The sequence below is a fragment of the Humulus lupulus genome, chromosome 5 (genome assembly GCF_963169125.1).
Source record: "Humulus lupulus chromosome 5, drHumLupu1.1, whole genome shotgun sequence".
NCBI classification, from domain to species: domain Eukaryota; kingdom Viridiplantae; phylum Streptophyta; class Magnoliopsida; order Rosales; family Cannabaceae; genus Humulus; species Humulus lupulus.
The window spans coordinates 17227744-17236714 of record NC_084797.1 but is presented as its reverse complement, the minus strand read 5'-3'; positions in this window follow the sequence as shown (position 1 = coordinate 17236714).

Sequence of the window (8971 nt, the reverse complement as noted above, 5' to 3'; positions counted from 1 at the left end):
ATTTATAGGAAGAATATGAGGACTAGAATGCAAAAGAAAATTACATTAAGGATTTAGAATTGAAATACAATTTCCCAAAATTAAAGCCCCAAGAAAAATGTTCCTTTGATGCTTCCAAAATGTCAATGTGTTTTATCTTTGATCTTGCATTGTTGTGAACAAACATCCTACTTTTTCTTGTCATTTTCGTGCACATTGCAGGTGGCCTTGGGGAATCGGTGCAGAGGGGACAAAAGGACACATCGTTGGGCTCAAGAAAGCTGTTGAGAGTAGTGCATGGCTTGCTTTCTTCGTTGGGCTGCTAAGGAGAAGAGGCCTGAAATGGGCTCGTTGGATTGGCCTGGGCCGAAGAGAGGAAGGCCCAGTCGGGCTTTGGAGGGCATCAGGAGGCGTGGGCCTGGGAGCGGCTGGGGACCTAACTGATACAAAATCAACTTTCGGGACCTAAATGTTCAAAAATGTAAAGAATAGAGATTGCAGCTGAAAAAAAAAACTCTTCTTCAAAATACCAGTTCAACACAATTTCTTTTTAGTTTCTTCTCTACAAGAATTCCAAACTACAACAAAAATTATAGAAAGAAAATTAAATAATTCAAGCACACAAATTTAAATAAAAATAATTATAAAAACACACAAAAATCTATAAATCATAATAAAGCTAATAAATTGAAAACTTAAAAACTTAATAAATCAATTAAAAACTCAAGAACTAAGCAACAAGCTTACAAAATGTGGTAAAATAACTCTATTTTGTAGAGTTATCAGCCTCGTATTGGGCCCACTAAGATACGCAGGGGCCCACCAGCTCATTTATTGGGAGAATGGCCTTTTATTTTGTATTTAAGCCCCATTAGGGGAGGATAATTTTAATTAGCCCTCATTAGGGAATTAATTGCCCCAACTATCTATAAATAGGGCTAAGGCACACATTGTAAGGATCCATGATTCATTTCTTATTTCCAGAGCACGCCAAAATGTTGCCTGAAAACCTCCATAAGAGCTTGACATTTGCAAGTTCTTCACATCCTAAATACAAGTGACTCGTGGACTAGGGTTGATTCACAACATGAACCATGTAAAATCTTGTGTCTCAATCTCTAATTCCTTAAGCTTTATTTTAATTGGTTGTTAGCAAAATTTCTAGTCAACAGATGCTTCCAATAATGAAGCAGAATACGAAGCTTTACTAGCAGGGCTTCAAGTTGCTCGAGAATTGAAAGCTAAAGCAATACACTACTACAATGATTCTCAACTCATAGTTAATCAAGTACGAGGAGAATATCAAACTCGAGGAACAAAAATGATGGCATACCTAGAGAAAGTCAAAGCAGCGTTCGAGCAGTATGTGTACTATACAATCAAACAAGTTCCAAGAGAACAAAACTTGAACACAGATGCACTAGCATAACTCGCAACAACTAGGGAAGTTGATACACTTAACGTGGTTCTTGTGGAATTCTTACCGCAGCCTAGTATTATCGAGCAGGGTACGTCTGATGTCGAAATAATTGATGCACAATCGACCAGGATGACCCCAATACTCGATTACCTCATAATCAAAGTACTACCAAAAGACCGAAACGAGGCTTGAATATTATTATACAAAATCCCAAGATATGCAATTCTAGATGGGAATTTGTACCGAAGGGGTTACTCCATACCATTACTACGGTGTGTCACACCACCCGAGTCAAGAAAAATCCTTGAGAAATCCATGAGGGATTCTGTGGAGATCATGATGGGGGACATGGCCTTTCAAAGAAGATCATACGACAATAATACTTCTGGCCATCCCTAAAGTCTGATGCATTCACATATGTAAAGCATTTTGATAAGTGCAAAGATTCGCGTCGATATCACGAGCTCCCTCAACCGAGCTGACTATGATGACTACCTCATGGCCATTTGTGGTACGGGTGATAGATTTGATAGGCTCATTACTAATGGGTTGAAGTGGAGTCAAGTATGTTGTGGTTGCAGTTGATTGTTTTACAAAATAGACTGAAGCCAAACCACTAGCCACTATTACCTCAAAAAAAGTCTTGGACTTCGTGGTGAAAACAGTGTATGTCGATATGGTATCCCAAGGAAAATAGTGTAGGATCTAAGAAATTAAATCTAGATGCATGCTCCCTATTATTTTTCCAAAAACATAATAGAAACATAGAATCGCATGGCATACATTTAAACATCAGATTCGTAAATTAAAACAAAACCAAAGGTATGAAAACTTACGAATACGCAACAGATTAATTGACCCCTTCCTTTGAATTCTCTAACATTTTGTCATTGTAGAATGCAAGGTATTGCAAGGAATTCAAACTGCTAGAACACAACACCACAATCTTCCAAACATTTCTCTAATTTAGATCTAAAAAGGGTGTGCTAAGTCTCAACATATGAGAAAACAAAAATACAGAGAAAGACAGAGAGGGGCGGCCTAGAGTGAGAATTTTGACAGACTTTTCTTACCTCAAAAACTCTTAGAATATCACTTCTCTTAAGGTTATATTTATAGGCAAACATTAGGGCAACCAAAATAGGATAGTTACAATTTTTTATTTAATTATTTAATTAAATAAATAAGTGCATAATTGGAGCAATCACTTGCTCACCAATGCACTATATGGCCAACCACTTGGGGGTAGTATTGCCATTTTGATTTTTCAATTTTTTTTCCAAAATTACCCAAAATCAAATCCTTATTTATTTGAAATATTAATTTATTAAATACTTGTTCAAAATAAATATTTATATTTTGAACCTTAATTTAATTTATTTTACTAATATTAATACTAACTTATTAATAACAATAAAATTATCAAATTTTCTATAAAACTCTCTTTTGAGAATTTCTAATTAAATCCTCAAACTTTCTCTTATTTCTAATTCTCACCTAATATCAATAAATAATTCACCATTATTTATTTACGTTAACCCAGTCAACTCGATATTACTAATTGATAATTAAATAAATTGTTTGAAACTATTAGATCCAATTTTACTAAAGACGACATGGGAACCATGGATCCATGAACCCAAGCAACAATAAGTTCCCGTAAGTTTATTTATGATAATAAATTATCTCACAACTTATTAATTCCTTGTGACTCCACTATAGACTTAGAATTGAACTCTTGAGTTCGCATAACGTATTTTCCAAACAACAAATACGTTATCAAATGTTATAACCATTACAGTCCATCAACCCTCTATTAATGACTTACTAACGAGCCGGGTAAAAATTATCGTTTTAGCCATCATCAGTATTTTATCATTAACTCCCACTAAGTTCCTTATAAATGATATTTTAGTGAGCATAATCACATAAATGAGATGTCAATCATTTAACCTTTTGAACAAAGCAGTTAAGGAAATCGTATTTCACTTCTCATATAGAAGTTATATATTTCATATCTATGAATAATACTCCCACTCAATTACACTACTAAATCTCCAAGATGTAAGTATGGGCTAGACCATAACGTAAGTTGGTTTCAAACAAGTCAAAAGATTTAGATAATATAATTAGCAGAATATTATCACTCAGAATTAAGATCGACTTGACCCATGGTCAACGTTGTGACATTGATTAGATTCGATAACAACGATACTTATTTATCTATCAATAATCAATAATAGTCCTAGTCTGATGTAACCGAATACATCTGATCATATCTACTTGGTCAATGCCTTGGACAAGACATCACACCCTGAATGTGTAAGTAGATCATATTGTAGATCATCAAATCAGTGAAAATCCAATGCACTGATTTAATCTTAAGACTCGTTATTTTGAACATATAATTACAACTTTAATCCACTGTGACGTAGTCACTATAATTTTAACTATCCATATGTTCAGGATTTTATAAATGCTTGTATTAATTGAATAAACATGTAATAAAACAGGCAAACAATGCGATTGAATAAACAAAATGATTTCTACTTCTTTTATTGATAATAAAAATATGTTACATGAGTAATAAGGTTTTATTAAGGGTATAAAACCCAACAAATAGCTTTTGACAATGGATCTCAATTCGATAGCGAGTAGAATAAGTAGGCCTGTGAGTAGAATGGGATGATAAAAAGTTTATCGTCTGTGGCACACCCATAGACAAATGGGCAGGTCAAAGCCGTGAACAGAACTCTGAAGAGTTCTATTAAAAAACGGCTCAAAGAAGCGAAAGGAAGATGGCCAGAAGAACTGCCACAAGTCCTATGGGCATACAAAACAATAGCTCAGACCTCAACAGGACATACACCATTCTCGCTTGCTTATGGAAGTAAGGCAATGTTTCCCAATGAGTTGGAAATCTCAACATTACAATGCAAGGCCTATGACCAAAGTTCAAATCACAAACAGCTTGAAGAAGCCTTAGACTTGCTCGAAGAAAAATGAGAAGATTCTCAAATAAGAAATGCCTCGTATCAGCAATGAGCTACAAGGTATTTCAACAAGCGAGTTCGGGATAGGCAATTCGTAGTTGGATATTTGGTACTAAGCAGATTATTTTTTACAACAAGATATCCATCAGCAGGAGTACTCGGGCCAAATTAGGAAGGGCCATATCTCATTGACTCAATAATTCAACCAGGTGTCTATAAGTTAGCTCAGCTAAACAGAGAATTGGTCCCACGAGCGTGGAATGATGAACAACTACGGCCTTACTATCGATAAAGTTTAGGGTTGATGTTTATAAGTTGTGACCAAGTGATGTAATTTTTTTATAATTATTTAATAAAATCATCTCTTGCACTATTAGTTGCACCATTTTTTTTATATATTCTTTAATTTTTTGCTCGGACCTCATTACAAAACAACCTAAGACTACAATCTTAGGAATTATAAGGGGGTGTATATGGTATTGGATATAACCATACCATGGGCTCAAAAAAATGGAAAATAGTGTAAATTTATAACCTCGCAAGCTCGAAAAACCTTAGGCATTAACCAAGTGGTTTTAACCAAGTGTAAGGTTTGGAAAAAGTTTATCAACTCAAAGTGTTCACAAATAAAACTGGGCCAATTTTAAATCATTTGTACTAAAAAAATTTGTTCAATGCAAATTTAAGTAGTCATTTTTTTAAGCTTGGTATGGTTGTCATAATAAGCATGCAATTCGAGCACAATTATGCATACAGACTACATGGATAACAAGTGTAGAAATGCATAAGAACTCAACAATATTTTTATGAATTAAACAAGTATAACAGTTGCAATAAAAGAACTCGAAACATTCAGACACTTAGGAAATTTGAACAAACTATTGTAAAATCAGTGATATATATATTAAAAAAGATAAGTAAATGCTTGTGAAATCGAGCATATAATTTTTTTGCTCGGAGGGCCTCAAACCCTTTCAAAAAATGAATGCTCAAAAAATTCGAGCACAAGATTATCTCGGCCCCAGGAGCCTTAATTACAGAATGGCACGAAGGCCTCAAACAAAAAATGAAAAAGAAATAAACTACAAGCAAATTACATTGACAAGATTCCCTCAATGTAGCCTCATCCCCGACTCATCTTCAGCGTTACCCTCCAAAGTTGTAATATAGGCAGCCTCTTCTGCAACAAGTTGCTCTTTAAATCTCTCGATGAAGGCATCGCGAGCTTCGCCTAGGATAGAGAAGTCACATCAGGGTTGAAGCACCAGACTTGGTAGCAGGCCAACTCGGAGTATTCAGCCTCCTTGGCCTTGAGCTCTCTTTGATACTGGGCCCTCTCCTGCTCCATGAGTTCAGATGAGGTCTTTTTCTCCTCTTCGAGAGGATTATTCTTCTTGGTAAGCTCGGCGACCTGACCCTGAGCATCCTCCAACTTCTTCTTCAGTGAGTCAACCTCTAACTCGACCATGACTTGGGATACCTTAGCCTCGATCATGCCATTTTCACTCGCAGCTGCAAGACCATTGACTTGCTCTGAAAATCAGAGGACCCCGAATAGACCCTACATATGGAACAGAATATATGTCAAGACACGCAGTGGTTAAACATGAATGAAAATGTAAGTGATATGTATACACATATAAATTTACCACAAAAAATGAAGTCGAAGGCTCGACATTGAACCGAGGAAGAAGTCTCATTCCTTAGGATATTCCAGTCCCATGGGTCAGGCCAGTTAAAGTCTGCCTGACTTGTGAGAGGAGCTCGGAGCCTAGCCCAGCTCCGAAGTCGCCAGCTGTGTGGGAGAGGATAAATTCCTTCTCGTGAGGAGTAGCAACAACCCTCTCAGGAACAGAGGCATCCGAGCCTTTTAGGACCTGAGTGGAAGTGGCAGCTTCGGGAGTCTTGCCTTTTTGGGAGCTGGGGGTATCCTCTGACCATGGAGTAGTCTTCTTGGTGCCAGAGCTAGAGATGAAAATGGCCTTAGTAAGAGGTGGAGGAATCTTTCTCATGTCTTATTTGCTTCTACCCCTCTTTCCACTTTTAACCCTGGGGGATTCTTGAGAAGATTGGCCATTGAGGGTGTCATTGGTTCCATTTCAGCTCCTGCAATCAAAGCAGATGATGATTAAGTTAGAGAATAAAAATTAAACAAATCATTAAACTATTGTAAATAACCTCTTGGGTGGTTAAATAAGACCTACCCTGATCACTAGTGCTTGGGCTGACATTACTAGCTATAAGGGAGGAGGGTTTTGGTTTCAAACTAAAGGAGGAATACTAGGGTCACTCAAATCCTCTTCTATTCGAATAGGAGAGAGCTCGGAAAAATCTCTCTAGTTGTTCGACCTGAATTGGTAGCCAAGCCATTCCCAAATATCCTCAGAGGTATACTTTACTTGTCTCTCTACGAGCCCACTATCATACTTATGGACTATGCGATCTACCCCCGACCAAAGAAGAAAACTATAGTTAAAATCTATAAAGGATACTAAAATGTTAGGGGAATGTTCGAGCAAGGTTGGAGACCATTATGTTCAGCTGTTAAAATTACCTTCATCCGAGGTTGGGGGGTTTCGTCTGTCTGCTCATCCATTGGCTCATCTTGAGGGATGTCATCCTCATCAGAGTTGGTTTTTGCCTCTTCGAGGAGGAGCCTATTCGGTTGAGGGATCTCTTTTTGGACTTGGACGGAGCAGGGATAGGAACATCAGACCACATCGTACTTGGGGTACATGTGGTCGATTGTGGTCTCACCATGACTGAGAAGGCCATATTCTCGGAGCTTAGTTTCATTTAAAAAGTAATTATGAGACCTTTGTCCATAAGGGAGTTTCTCTAACTTCTCCTGACATTGTTGCATTGTGGGAGATGTATCAGGTCGGTCATAGATAGCTACAAAACAAAGAAAGTGGAGAATGGGTTAGAAGAGAAACCATGTGAAAAGGAGGAAAATCAATAAAAAAAATTGGCTAAGTAGAAAACTTGCGAATACGTTGAAAGGAGTAAAATTTTGATGTCTTGAGGCCACTGGTCCAGAAAACACAAGGTCTTGAAGTTCGGAGGGTGGTTAGGGATATCTTCGAGCAGCTTCCCTTCTTTAAGATAGCTCGAAAGATTGTAGAACCCATTACCTCCCTTCTTCTGAGGTGGGTTGCTTTTGATAAAGTATAAATATAAAATCTCCAGTGGAGACGGTTTGACCCACTACAACTCGTGGTAGGGTGACTTAAGGGTCGCAATGATTCAGTAAGAGTTGGCCTGGAGCTGGAATAGGGCCATCCCTATCCCATCGGTGAAACTCTTAAAGTACTAGTGGACGAGGAGAAGAGCTCCCGCTTTCACGTGCTCATCGCTCCAGGCTCTGAGCCTAACTCGTACGTCTAGATCTTTCTCTCTGAGGGCGTAGCAACTCCGTTCTTCTTCATGACGAGCTCGACACATGAGTTTACTAGAAAAATTAAGTCTGTGACTAGATAAAATGGTAGACACCTGTCTGACAGATTTAATCAAGGACTCGTATAGCTCGGCCTCGAAGTAGGTGGCTTTGAGGACAACGACATTTTTTGTTAAGTAAGGGCCAAACTCAGGGATGGGTGACTCTGCTTGGGGTTGCTTGGATTTTCCTACGGAGGTTGAAGATTCAGCTGCCATTATCTCAATTCGAGCTCACCTGGGAGAAAGGCGATAGAAACTGTTAGTGTTGGGTCAAGAGGGCGAACTAAAAGAATTTTGCTAGAAGCTGAAGACTTGGAATAGGCAGCAAGGCAAAGTTTTTTTCTTTTGCTTTCTTGGATTCCCTAATTTGACGCCTAAACAAGTTGCTAATATTTCCCTCTCAACCTTCTCATTATACTCATGGATTAACCTTTGATTTCATTAAAAGGGAGATTCAGCTCGAGGAATAGGTTTCTGGTAAATAATTTCCCGAGCTGAGAACCCCCACCCTTCCTTCTCAAAATCGAGACGTGATATCTACCAAGAGAAAGAATAAAGGTCAGGTTCCTCTCGGGAAGGAATATAGCTCAAAAGCATGTGCCATGGAAAAGGTGGGATGAGAAGAATTAATAGCTTGATTTTTGAGCTTAAGCTATCCTAAGACTCGGAAGATGACTAGTGTGTAATGGCGGTTAAGCTACAAATCCCTAGAAATTTGCGCACGATTTCCCAAAGTTTAGGCTATTGAACTTCTCAAAAAGCCTAACATAAAACTTCCCACACACGCTAGCAACTAAGCCTATTCTAACAAACTTATACCAAAAAAAAAGCTTTTTGTACATTTTTATACCCCAAAGAAGATCGAACTCCCATATTTTTCCAAAAAATCTCAAGAACAAAGAACCGGAAAAAAAATGCATGAATATTATGTACAATAAGAGAATTTGATATGCTTACTTGAAAAATTGAGTTGAACGTGTGTACGAAGGCAGTGCAAAAATTCAGAAATCTTGAAGAACAAGAGGATTGTGAAGAGGGTGAAAGCTTCGGGTTCGCTAGTTCTTGAGAGAGAAAGCTTTGAACTTTGTGACAAGATGATAAAGTGAGGAATTGAAAAATGAATGGGGTATATAGAGGAAAA